The sequence below is a fragment of the Sus scrofa genome, chromosome 17 (assembly GCF_054392235.1).
Source record: "Sus scrofa isolate SSC_HxYL_T2T_F1_AM1 chromosome 17, Sscrofa_HxYL_maternal_Yorkshire_Landrace_v2.0, whole genome shotgun sequence".
Classification (NCBI taxonomy): Eukaryota; Metazoa; Chordata; class Mammalia; order Artiodactyla; family Suidae; genus Sus; species Sus scrofa.
Genome location: NC_139399.1, coordinates 61,655,935 through 61,669,477, shown reverse-complemented (window position 1 = coordinate 61,669,477; position 13,543 = coordinate 61,655,935). Strand labels below are relative to the sequence as shown.

Here is a 13,543-nt window from a genome sequence, read left to right as displayed (position 1 = left end):
GTGGGCTGCAGAATTTGAGAGAAATTTCAAATTTTTTGTATGTAGTGATTAAACATTCTTTGAATTAAGGATTCCTAATTACCAGTTTGTCACTGATGTTATTACTTAATGCTGTATTCTGAGTTTTATGTTAACTCATCAATGTTAGCATTCTGTGTCAATTCAGAAAGGAAATATAACAGTGAGATTATGATAATTTTTTAAATTTCCATCAAAAAAAGAAAAACTATATATGGTACATTTCTAATTGTGTTGCATCAGTAGGTACACTCCTGAGAGAAGAGAACTTCTAGGTGGATTGAGTGCTGGTAAGAAACAAAGCTTCCACTTACTAGTATTCATAGCTGACTCTCAGAAGGATATTCCACAGACTGGCTTCTGACTCATTACTTTCTAAGCCGCTTTCCCCTTCTACTGCCCATTTGTGTATAGACAGCTTAGGCTATATTCGCATTTGAGGGTTGCCACTGGCTTTGCACCTCCCCACCATAGCACTGGGTTCACTGGCAGAGTGGGTCTAGAGTGTTCCCAGAAGTCACTCCTACACCAGGATGTTAGCAATACTTTAACGATAAATAAAGGTGACAGAGGAGGACATAAAGGTATTATATTAATTCCCCAATAAATCAAGTATCTATTCATAGTTCCTATAAACTAGACTTTAAAATGAGAATGGCCATTCTAATGCCACCTAACTCAAAGTGAGGTAGGAGTGGGGAAAAAAGAAAAAAAGCAGGAGTTCCCGTCATGGCGCAGTGGTTAACGAATCTGACTAGGAACCATGAGGTTGCGGGTTCGGTCCCTGCCCTTGCTCAGTGGGTTAACGATCCGGCGTTGCCATGAGCTGTGGTGTAGGTTGCAGACGCGGCTCGGATCCTGCGTTGCTGTGGCTCTGGCGTAGGCCGGTGGCTACAGCTCCGATTCGACCCATAGCCTGGGAAACTCCATATGCCGCGGGAGCAGCCCAAGAAATAGCAACAACAACAACAACAAAAGACAAAAAAAAAAAAAAAAAAAAAAAAAAAAAAAAAAAAAAAAAGCAGATCTTAACCAACTGTGCTTATAACATTTTACATTCACAGATGTTATAGATACATATCGCCATGGCAACACACTGGAAGGACCCCTCCCAGGGCCTGAAATGTGAGAGTCTCTGAAGCTTAGGCATGCCTGGCCTCAAGATATATCAGTACAGCCAGAAACCCAGATCTAGAGCTTCTAACTCTACAACAGGGCCTCGTTCCACGATGCCTGAAGACCTCCCTGTTCCGAGAAGTGTCTGCATAGTCCGGGGACATCTGCTTGCTTTATATTAGCCACAATTAATAATCAGAAGCAGAGACACAGCCACTTAACGTATATCAACCACTCTTCTGGGAGTGAGCTGTCATCCTCCAGTTCGCTTTTCCCGAGATAGGGAAATTGATAGGTCACCAGTGCCTGTGAATAGCACTCAAAAGGTATCATATTTATTTTAGCTGCAGTTTCAAACCAGTGGCTATCTGCATTATGAAGAACATCATTCTATAAAACACATTTGGTCTTCATTTTTCAAATGCTCCTAAAGGGAACATATGGTAATCTGTTTAACTCTGTATTCCACAGAGATAGCCCATCCACCAAACCCTCATGCTATGTTTATTATAAATCCATGTCCTTTTTTTTTTTACCTTAAATATGCCCCCTTTCTGCTTAGATGGGTAAAAATACCTGAGGCTGCAAGACTACCCTGTTTACCCTCAAATTCATGAGTCACACCCTCTAGTCATTAAGTATAACAGAAATATTATTCCCAAAGGGATTAACAAATGAATATTGGCAGGGCCCACATTCTTCTGGGTTTTAGACATGAACCATTTTGAAGTTATTTGTGCTTTTTCAGAACCCATGCTAACATAAGCTCTCTATTAGAACTTCTGAATTCTTTGTCTCCTCTAGAAGCTAACCCCTACACATTTTTCTGAATTGTCCAGTTTTAAGACTATATTTTAGAGTCTGATTATTTTCCCAGATCTGAATATTGTTCCTCCTTGTTTCTGTTCCCCCATCGACAGTGTCATTTAAAACACTGAATTCCCTTCCTAAATAGCCCTAAGTTTACGGCCCATCCCTACTCCCAGTGAAAGCTCAGTGTGGAATGTGACGATGGGAACTCCAGGCCTCCATTCCAATGATAGTTATTATGGATGCTCAATCCATAAAACAGAGCTGGTGTTTAATTGGAGGTTGCTTTCCAATGCGAGGAAGGGAGCAAAGTTCCTAAAATTTGGGTTTTGGGAGAGGTAGGACTTCTTTTAAAAAAATCAGTATAGTTCTTTCTCCCAAAGCAGGCATAAACATGAAATAAAAGCTGCCTTTCTTTACACATATCAGCAATTACAAAAGATGGTCTATGACCAAACAATCCTCTAGGGTCAAACATATTTAGAAAACACTTCATTATAAAACCCCCTCTTTGGTTTTCCTAATGCCAATTAGTGTATTTAAGGCTCTAGAAGTCTTTTGCTTAAACGAACAAAATCGTTTTTTTTTTTTTTTTTTAATTTCCCTACTGCACTTGATCACATCACTCTTTTCCTGTAACATCCACAAAACCTAATGCTCCACAAAGCACACTTTGGATAACACTGCCATAATAAATTTTTTTCTGATTTTTCAATGACATAAAATGCTTTTAATGAATAGATTTTATGCAACAGAGAAGCATCTCAATAGGTTTCAGAAGACTTGATTAAACCCTTTAAGTTTGAAATGTGCTTGCCTAAAATAATGTGGAAATTTTACGTAAACCTCAGAAATCAGTATCATAATTCATCAGAGTTTGAGTTCTGAAGATCCTGAGTTGCCTTTCAGCAGCAACCCCAAATCATAATTAACAGAATTGGGCAACTGACTTATCAAGCGTTCATTTACTCACTCATTGTTCGCTTATTTATTCTTATTTATTGAACAACTACTAAGTGCTAAGCACTGTTATAGGCACTGAGATACCATGAATAACATGTCCATAGGGAATTTGTAGCCTATTGGAAAAATAAACATTCATAAATAATAACAAAAATACATATTTAATTTTGATTGATATAAGTTCTATAGAGGAGAAGAAAATAGTGCAGTGATAATTTGTAACAAAAGAAAATGATCCAGTTTTGGGGAGAAAAAAGATATCAGGGAGGGCTTCCTGGAGGAGGTAACATTAGGCTATCACTCAAAGGGTTCGGTGGGACAGATCAGGATGAGGCAGACAGAAACAGTATTCCAGCCTCCCAAAAAAGAACATGCAGGAAGGAATTTTGCTGATTCAAATAAATAGGAGGAGGACAGGTGGCTGGAATCTGTAAAGAACAAGAAAGAGGCCAGAGAGGTAAATAGGGGCAAGACCTGCTGAGGCTTAAAAAGCCAGTAAATATATATGAACATTTTAATTCCAAGATCAGTGCAAAGCATGGTGCATCAAACCTTCCAATCTGAAGGTAAGATTAAAAAGAGCTTTTGGTTTGAAAAACAAAAATGGGAGTTCCCGTCATGGCACAGTGGTTAACGAATCTGACTAGGAACCATGAGGTTGCAGGTTCTATCCCTGGCCTTGTTCAGTGGGTTAAAGATCCGGCGTTGCAGTGAGCTGTGGTGTAGGTCTCAGTCGTGGCTTGGAGCCGGCGTGGCTGTGGCTGTGGCGTAGGCCGGCGGCTACACCTCCGATTGGACCCCTAGCCTGGGAACCTCCATATGCCATGGGAGCGGCCCTAGAAAAAGCAAAAAGAAAAAAAAAACAAAAATGGATTCTATCCTGAATAACACTTCGGCATTGTTTTTTTTATCAAAATAACATCCAAAAAAATAAGCAGCGTCAAATAAAAGAGGTTTCAGTTATGCAAGATGAACCAAGCCAGTTTTAAATCCGAAAATTCAGAAGTCATGATATAAGAATGTGCTACTACCTCTCTGAAAGCTGTATCCTACATAAAAGCAACCAAGAGACCCATCACCTAATCAGTATGGCCCACAGGGGAGCTGTGGCCCCAAATTGACTTTACCTTTTATCCCTCTCTGATACATCTGAAATATATTGGTTCTAATCAGAGTTAGCGAATGAAGAGAGAAGGTGGGATTTCCATCTCCTTAGCACAATAAGCTGCTCTGAACAAGTCATCTTTATAAATAATTCCACATTATCCCAGGCATGCTGTCTGGATATTTGGGACTTATTTAATGAAATAGTTGGCTTTAAATATTTCCGGAAGAAGGCTTTTAAAATTCAGAGCAGAGGTCTTTAAGAATAGAGGTCAGGGCTTGTGATCAAAATCTATGCCCTTGGACTTGAAATACTGTACATGACCCGTGACTAGAAGAAGGATGTGGTCCCAGAAGTTGGTAGCTAGTTCTGGAGGAGGAAAATGCCTGCTTGAGATTATTTCTGATGAATAATACTACTAATAAAATTGTGTTAATTCTCCAAAATGTTCCCATTTTCTTCTTTATCTCTGCAAAATGGCATGCCCAAGATACTCAGCGCTCACTTGTCAAACCTTCCCATTTCCTATGCCTCTCTGGCCATATCCAGGCAGTCTTCGACTCCAGACTCCTGTTGAATCTATCCAACGAGAGCTATCTCCTCCCCTCCCCTTCTCGAGCCAACAAAGTCGGATCAGCTGCTTTCTTGGGGTGATGAAAAGACCATGAGCTTCTACATCAGAAAGATCTAGGCTTAAATCCAGGTCCACACTTCAGAAAAGCCACTGCCCTTCTCTCTGTTTTCTATATTTACAAGACAGGATTGGGGCCAGGTTGGGGTTGCACTAGTTGCAGTCATTTTGAGCACACAACCTGGAGCCAGTCTGCCTGAGTTCCATTCATAGCTCTCTTGTATGATTTTGTAAAAATTATTCAACCCCTACAAACCTCAGTTTCCTCATCTGGAAAATGGGGATAATAATAGTAGTTTCCATGTGAAACTAGCGAGATGATACCTGTACAACACCTAGGAGGTGCCCTACGCCAAATGAGCATTTGGTGAGTACTAGATCATGAGATTTAAAACTACATGTGGTCACACTAGGGCTCACCCAGACATCGTAGAGGGGCATTCAGGTCCTTCGGGATCACCTTCTCCTAGTGCCATGTGCTTCTCCTAAAGCCATACTGTGGCCCCAATCTGCCACATGTGCTTACACAGACACATCACATCAGTCCCCAATCCCCTGAGTTCCACCCCCACCCCCCTGCCATGTTCCCTTGGCTGTACCTCAAGGCAGCCTGTTTTCACCTCTCTTCTACCATGAAAGCTCTTTAGGTCAGGGGCAACACATTCTTTCATGCACATGTAGTTGGCAACAGATACAATATATATTTCTTGGCAATGAATATTTGGTGCATTTGTTGCCCTGCCCGATAAAGCTGTGTCCTCACTCAATTCATTCCTCACTCAAAGGAATGCAGGACTTCAAGGAAGCTTGTGTTGCTCAGTTGTCCCTGTTGCAAAAACCGGCCCCAGGCAGAGCAATGTCCTCACCATCTCCCCACAGCTTGAAAACCATCAGAACCAATTTCACCCTGGGCATTGGGCAATTCAGGATTCTAGTGGCCTAAAATCAATCTGAAGGGGGAAATTCACATTTTGAAACTTTACTAGCTTTTACCAGCTTCCTCTTTCTATCACACTAGAAAAATAGGATCAGATAAATATATTTTTCTTTGGTGTGGGGGGGTTGCCCAGGTCAGGGATCGAACCCACATTACAGCAGCAACCCAAGCTGCTGCAGTAACAACACTGGATCCTTAACCTGCTGCACCAAAAGCAAACTCCACATAAGCCTTTTTAATATAGTCAGGTTTGGGGTTTGGGTTTTAAATTTTATACTGTTGGTGAGAGATACAGAAGCAGCATACGACAGTGTTTAAGCTCAGGATTTGGACTTCCTGGGTTGCAATCCAGACTCACCAGTCATCTCAAACCAGGTACTGACCTCAGTCCTTTCCTCACCTATAAAATGGATGATAACATTAATTCTCACGAAACTGTTACATAAATGGTTGGAGTATTGCCTGGCACACAATACTCATCAATCAGATTCTCATACTAGTAGTTACTTCAAATGATAGCCTGTAGTAAAGAAGTATACAACTCGTTTCCCTTGCCTCTAAAAACTAAGCCTTACTATTAAGTATATTCTTGTTAAACTTACTTTATAGGTATGTGGCATGTGCACTTGTGTGTGTATGTGTGTGTGTGTGTGTGTGTGTGAGTGTGGCAAGCATGATTAATCCACCTGGTAGGGATCTAGGTATCAAGACATCCAGGTATCTGTTTTTCTGCAAGTGGAAAAAAATTAACATGTATGTAAACAAGAGAATTTGGTTTACATGCACTATGAAGCTTTGTAGATGGTGTAATGGAAAACTAAGGACATTTTTGGTAAGTGGCTAGGAGGGGTTCTCTGAGAAGAAGGTAACATTCACACTGAGATCTGAGGATAACAAAGGAATTATCACATTATCATACCCACCCTCCCAACCCTCCTGGGGCCATTGGAAAAGTCTGGAGAAAGTTTTGACTGTCAGATCTGCAAGAGGGATCCTGTTCTCATCTAATGTGTAGAGACCAGAGATTCTGCTAAATATCCTACAGTGCACAGGACAGCAAAAGACAGGAGAATACAAGCCAGACAGATGGAAAATATAAGATTAATCAGGTATCCGAATAATGTCTACCGTACTCACGTAAACCAGAGATCAGGAAACGACAGTTTTGGGGACAAATCTACCCAATGGCCTCACATGCCTATTTGTTTACGTGATGTGACAGGGACCCTATGGCCCCAAGTCTAATATATTCACTGCCTGGCCCTTTTCAGAAAAAAATGTGTTAACCTCTGGTCTAGACCATAAGACCCTGAGGGTCTTATGTCTCTGTCTGTGCACTACTGTTCCTTCCATCCTAGTTCCGACTAATCAGGTAGATCCCAGCAAAGAGCTAGAGAGAGACTAAGGGCAGGGTATACTGTGCCTGTACTAATTTTTTAGGACTTCATTTAAAATGAAATCTTTGAAATGATAGTTTAGAACATAGTTTTCCTTCAGGAGAATGTCACAGGTCCCCACCCATTTAGAGAAGCAGTAGTACAAAGTGGTGACTCAGGTAATAGCTGTACAGTTATCTCACCACATAAATTTCCTGCAAGGTACTTAGATCAAGATGGGTTCCAGGCTGAAGTGAGGCAGTGGTTCTGCAGGGTGCCAGCCAATACGGCAAGGGTGGAAAAACAACGAAAACACAGCGATGCCAGCTTTGTAAATAACTCACCATGTGTATGATGTTAGTGCAAAGCAGCACCTCTTCAGCTTGATGTGCACCAGGTTTGTCAACTTGGCACCATCCACATGTGGGGCCAGAGAAGTTCTTGGTTGTGGGGCTGTCCTGTGCACTGTAGGATGTTTAGCAGAATCTCTGGTCTCTAACCATTAGATGAGAGCAGCATTCCTCTTGCAGATCTGACAGTCAAAACTGGCCCCAGGAGGGTTGGGAGGATAGAGAAACAAAATCTCCCTCAGTGGAGAGGTACTGGCATACACTGAAAATATCCCCCTCTTTGTATGGGAACTTTTAGATGATAGAAGCAAATATTCTCAAAAATGAATATTTAGCGAGCTGTAATAATCAATAACCAATCTTTCGATTCAAATAATCCCATGAGTATTTCCACATCCACCCAGGTGAGGTGTGGGTGTCAGTTAAAAATGACAATGTTGCGGAGTTCCTGTCGTGGCGCAGTGGTAACGAATCCGACGAGGAACCATGAGATTTCGGGTTAGATCCCTGGCCTTGCTCAGTGGGTTAAGGATCCGTCATCGCCGTGAACTGCAGTGTAGGTTGCAGACGTGGCTTGGATCCCGCATTGCTGTGGCTCTGGTATAGGCCGGTGGCTATAGCTCTGATTAGACCCCTAGCCTGGGAACCTCCACAAACCACGGAAGCGGCCCTAGAAAAGGCAAAAAGACAAAAAAAAAAAAAAAAAAAAAAAGACAATGTTGCCAACTCTTATTAACATTATGCAGATTAATTTTCCCTACTTGGAGGCACACCATTTTTAAAAAAATTTTTAATTTGATCTGAGGTTGAGAGCTGTGTGCCCTCTTCGGAGTTAGGGTATCGTGGTGGTGGTCATTTTAAACTCTCAGACACAAGTGCAATCCACGTGCTGTGATCCCTACAAAGCTCATAGATCAGGCGCGATAAGAAATATCAGAATTCTCTCTCTGCTGTTCACAAAACCTGAACTAAATCTGCCTGCCTGCCTGCCCATAGCTAAAGCTCTATAAGCTGCAACACCAAGAGCAGATGCACTCGCGGATGACATTCTTTGAGGAGAGGACCCAAGAGGCGAGCTCAGAACAAAAGAGAGAAACTGGGAAGTAGAGAGTGTGGCAAGCAGCTAGGCGGATCCCATTTTTTCAACAAAACATGACCTCCTTGGGGAGAGAACCTGAAAACAGTGCCATCTCAGCCTAAACAGAAATTGAACCTAAACAGTCATGGCTGCTTAGGATGCTCTGTACTGCCAACATCAGTGTAATTTTTGATACAGTGCATTTTATTACACTTCTTCTTTTTTGGAGGGGGGGCACACCCACATGGAAATTCCCAGGCTAGGAGTCGAATCAGAGCTGCAGCTGCTGGCCTACACCACAGCCACAGCATTGTGGGACCCGAGCCATGGTTTGATCTACACCACGGCTCAAGGCAATGCTGGATCCTTCACCCACTGAGCAAAGCCAGGGGTTGAACCCACGTCCTTATGGACACTAGCCAGGCTTGTTACTTTCACTTATTATTATACATCAAATAATTTCAACAATAACTTCCCCAACAAGGAATGGCTCGTAGATTTTAAATTAGCAACCTATAAACATATATAGTACATGTATATAGGCATGTACCTACATAATACATATTTCTACTGGACTCACATTTTGCTTTTATCATTGAATTGTCAACATTTAAAAAGTGAATTTTTTTTACGAAAAAAATTTGGATCTGGCTTCTCCAAAATCTGAAAGATCTGCCACCACCACCACCACCACACCCACCTTCTTAAATGATGAAAATTCACTAGAGATAAACTGTAGGGTATGTGCTTCCTACTTCACCACACTCCCCATGACTCCCCAATAATGACCTTTGCCTATTTCAAATGTTCAGGTTAGCTGCCTGGAACCATTTGGTAGGTCTGCTTACAGACGCTTCTATAGATTAATTGTATCGTTATCTTTGACCACTTCCTGCAGCCAAACCAAGTCCTTTTTCACTCTCAAATAATCTTTCCCTGAATCCATTGCTGACATAAAAATCCATCTAATTTCATCCAAATTTCTTCCTCCCACTATTTTCTCCACCCGAATATATCATACTTCTTTTACGGCAGCACTTCCCCAAATGAACCCTGAGGAACAAATACATACTGTGCCCAGGAAATCTAAAGATACTACACTTGAATGGGTTAAATTTAACAGCACCCAAAGTTAAAAGGTGTCTTTCCTGCAGTACTTTTCAGAGTCTATAAATGCAAATGTGCTTTGTGACTTTCCAAGAAAAGGGTACAGCATATGAGAACTTCCTAGTTTTCTATGGAACTTCAGACCTTCTATTATCATATTTCCTTGCCTTTTAAAAAATGTATTTTTACTTGAAAACTTGGTCCTACACACATTTTCCTAGAAATTAAATAACTTTTAAACTAAAAAAAAAAGTGTACTTACAGAAAGATCATTAAAAAAGCAAAATGTAACCACCATCACCATCTCTGCTTAGAAGTCATTTGAATACAACCCAAAATAGGAAAAACAGTATCTCTACCAAGGGCCACCCTTTCCATTGAATATATTTGGTTTGCAAAATGTAGGCTGTGTTTTTCTTATTTCCTTTATTTCACAAAAGATCTGTAAAAACTTTGACACAGACTGTCACCAATGTGCAAAACTGAATTTGGGAAACACTGGTCTACATTACGTTAAATCTGGCAACACACACGCAAAAACCACTGTAAAAATAGTTCCCACATGAGAGAAGAGCAGCTGAGTTTCCAAGGCAGGGATTGCTAGGAGTTGTGGAAACACACTGAGGCAACAGGGGGAGAAGACAGGATGAGGTGACAGTGGACTTTCCCTTGGAGTGGCTTTTGCAGATCCCCTTCGCTTACCCTGATCTTCCACTGAAGTCACACAGGAGAGGTGGCGTGATCCTGCCAGAACCGCAGGGGCTGCCCTCTCTAGCCTGGCACTGGTGGGAAAGAGTGATAATCAGGATGCAAAGGGGACTGCCTGAACAGTTTTTGAGTCAGAACAAGAAGAAACGGAAGTGGTACTTTGTGAAATGAGCCGATGTAGACTAAAACTTTGAAAATGTGTTGTTTAAACCATTTCAAGATGAAAAAACAAAGAACAAAAAAAGATGACAATGCTTATGGTGATTTTAAGGAGCAAAAAGTGTAAGATACAAATATATCCCAACTATTTGCCATACAGATGGTTTTGCCCTATGACTGAACGGTGGTTATTCTCTGGAGCAAATCCCTAGCATTATATTGGATGAGAACTTTATAAATTTCTAATGTACTTTATAAGATCTTTCTGTTTTGTCACTTGACCCCTACTGGTTGACTGGGGTGATAAAATATGAAGTCTCCAAAGAATCCATTTTTATTTTAAGGAGAATTTTTTCTTTTTTTATTGCTCTACATATTGGTTTCTCCTATAGAGATGAATAAATCCTTGTGGGCAGAAACTACACACTTTAGGATCCTCACTGCCTGGTACCTAGTAAGTTCTCATTAAATACCACTATGAATAAATAAACGACTGTGAAAATAGGTGACGAATGGAGATCAGATTAAATTAAACATTAAACTAAAATGTCTGAGACAACTGTAGACCCCTACGCAGTCGGAAGAAACAATGCAGAGGGATCTCATGCACCTTGGCCCAGGTTCTCCTAAAGGTAACATCTTGCAGAGCTATAGCACGCCATCACAACCTGAATCCTGAGATTGATGCAGTCAAATGTGGAGCATTTCCAACAGCACACGGATCCCCTGCAGTGCTGCTTTCTTCCTGCCCCCAGGTAAAAGTCCAAGTTCCCTGATCTGCTGGGGGAGCTAGGCCCTGATACTGCAGTGGGGTGGGGAGGGGGTAGTTCTAGCTCCCCCTGGGCCCCACAACACTCCAGGGGAAGAAGGATGGGACAGTTACTGGTGGGCAGTAGTGGAAATCTTGACTCTCCCAGGGGGCCTCCTCTGACACCAACCAGGTGGGGGTTTTCGGGGGTCTCATTATAGCTTCATGAGGGAACATCTCAGCTTCCTGTTGGCTTCTGCTGGTATAGGTGGTGAGGTTGGTGCCTCATTTCTTTCTGTGGTTGTTATTTAACATCTTTCTGTGTTACTAGGCTGCCCCTTTCTTGGTCCTTGGGCTAAAAGAGCAGTGTTTTATTGAAACATTTTGTTGAAACATTTTTCCCTGTACCAGTTGGTATTTCTAGGTTTCCGGCTTCTTTAGCTCAAAGTCTGGGATGTATGAAGAAAAAGAAAACCAAGAAACTCACCACCATGTCATTTCTTGAGTCTGAGTTTCTTAACTGCTCTGCTTTCTTCTCTTTGCTTTCTTCTCTTCAGTTTTCAGTGTCTTCTTATGTTTGTTATGTATATATACATATATAAACATATATATATAATATATATAAACACACACACACACACACACACACACACACATATATATATATAATCTAGGGTCTTTATTGTACTTAGTGGGAGGAATAGGGAAAATTACCTACACTCCAACTTTTTCAGAAAAGAAAGTCCTCATTTTATATTTAAAATGGGGATTTTTTTTTTAAATCCTCTGATTTGTAATACACTTCAATGTTCTTCTTGAAGATTCTGTGTGTTTTTCTCTAACTGGGAACTTAATAATAATTTTTGTTTGTTTTTTTTTTTGGCCATACCTGAGGCCTGTGGAAGTTCCCAGGCCAGAGACTGAACCTGCATCACAGCAATGACAACTCCAAATCCTTAACCGCTAGGCCACCAGGGAACTCCTATTATCATTATTTTAGTGGTCATCCATCTACAAGCAGTACTAGTTAAAATATAACTGGTAAGTCAGTATCTACCTGGTGAAACCCAGAGTCAATTTAATATATAATACAACTTTAATGTCAAAAACAAATTTTCAATCATTCTGACTTTTTTACTTGCATGCATAAAATGTAGCTATTTATATTTTGATGTATTACTTTTCCAAAGACATATACTGCCCCCTCTTAAAGGCAAGTAGTTTACTTTGAATTTACTTTTCAGGATATAAAAGAAAAGAAAGTTCAGAAACCTCTAGTTAGAGACATTTGTCTTGATTGTACTTCCACTCTATTTAGCTAGAGTTCACAAAACAAAAATACCACAGAGTGTATTTTCTCTATTTTTTCCTTGAAAACACTCTTTTTCTTTCAAGAAAGTTCACAAATGTGAGAAAACACTGAAGCCCTTTCAAAACAGGGAAGGGATTTTCAAAACACAAATCCATATTTGACATTCTCTCATTTACGAAATAATTTATTTTAGCACATGGGGGTTTCATCCCATGTGATGTTCTGATTTGCCAGACTTTGGGATCAAAGCAAGAACAACAACAATGATGGTGAATGGAGGCCCTACAGGGAAGATATTTTGATTTTCCCACTTCTATGTGGAGCCCTTGACTTGAGCCTTCTGCAGTTGCCTAAGCCCAACCTACTGGCAGTCTCTTAGGAAAAATGCACAGCTTGCAATCTAAGAATTAGAAGTACTTAATGAAGGAAAAATTAGGTTATAATCTTAGAACATGGTGGACCAAAAGTGAAGCCCTAGGATTGTGACAAGAAATTGGAGGCTGAAAACTGAAAATGCCTTTTAATTGTAACAGTTATAATATGAGTCTTCAGGTACTAGAAGCCTAGCTCACGGAGTCTAGATTAACTAGGAACAGCAGATTCATCACCTCCTGAAATACACTGACATGTGTATATGCACACTCAAAGCATTTTTTTTTTTTTAAATTTCCAAGACACATAATCCACAGCTCCATCTTTTCTCGGTGGTTCTTCTTCTTGTATCTCCATGCACCGTCTTAAATAACTACCTTCAATGATATCCACTGTGTGCTGATGTCACCATATAAGATCATGTTACCTCCTACAGACTGTCTTTGCCAAGGTTCAAAGGAAGAAACTGTTCTTTTCAAAAGATGATTCCTAAGAGTTGAATCAAATTTACAATCATCTTCCAGGGTCATTTCTCTAACTCTCCATCTCCACTGTTGGGTTAGATGCTCTACTGTGTGTCATCAGAATCCCTTGTGCTTGTCTCTCTCACAGAATTTTTTTTTTTTGGGGGGGGGGGGGTGCTGCACCTGAGGCATATTGAAGTTCCCAGCCCAGGAACTAAACGAACACCACAGAGGCGATCCAAGCTGCTGCAGTGATGATGCTGGATACTTAATCTGCTGTGCCACAAGG

The 13,543-nt window shown here is 40.9% G+C and overlaps 1 protein-coding gene across 24 annotated transcripts in view; it reads right to left on the bottom strand.

Moving 5' to 3' along the window:
- Positions 1 to 13,543, bottom strand: part of TSHZ2 (teashirt zinc finger homeobox 2) — a 1,034,366-nt gene that overhangs the window by 624,393 nt on the left and 396,430 nt on the right. For 5 of the 24 annotated variants that reach the window (XM_085002585.1, XM_085002599.1, XM_085002590.1 and 2 more), the window contains one exon: positions 7,301 to 7,501. The exons of the other annotated variants lie outside the window; for them this stretch is intronic. The gene's annotated coding sequence lies outside the window, so the exon portion shown is untranslated. The remainder of the gene's footprint in view (positions 1 to 7,300; positions 7,502 to 13,543) is intronic. 24 annotated transcript variants of the gene reach the window in all.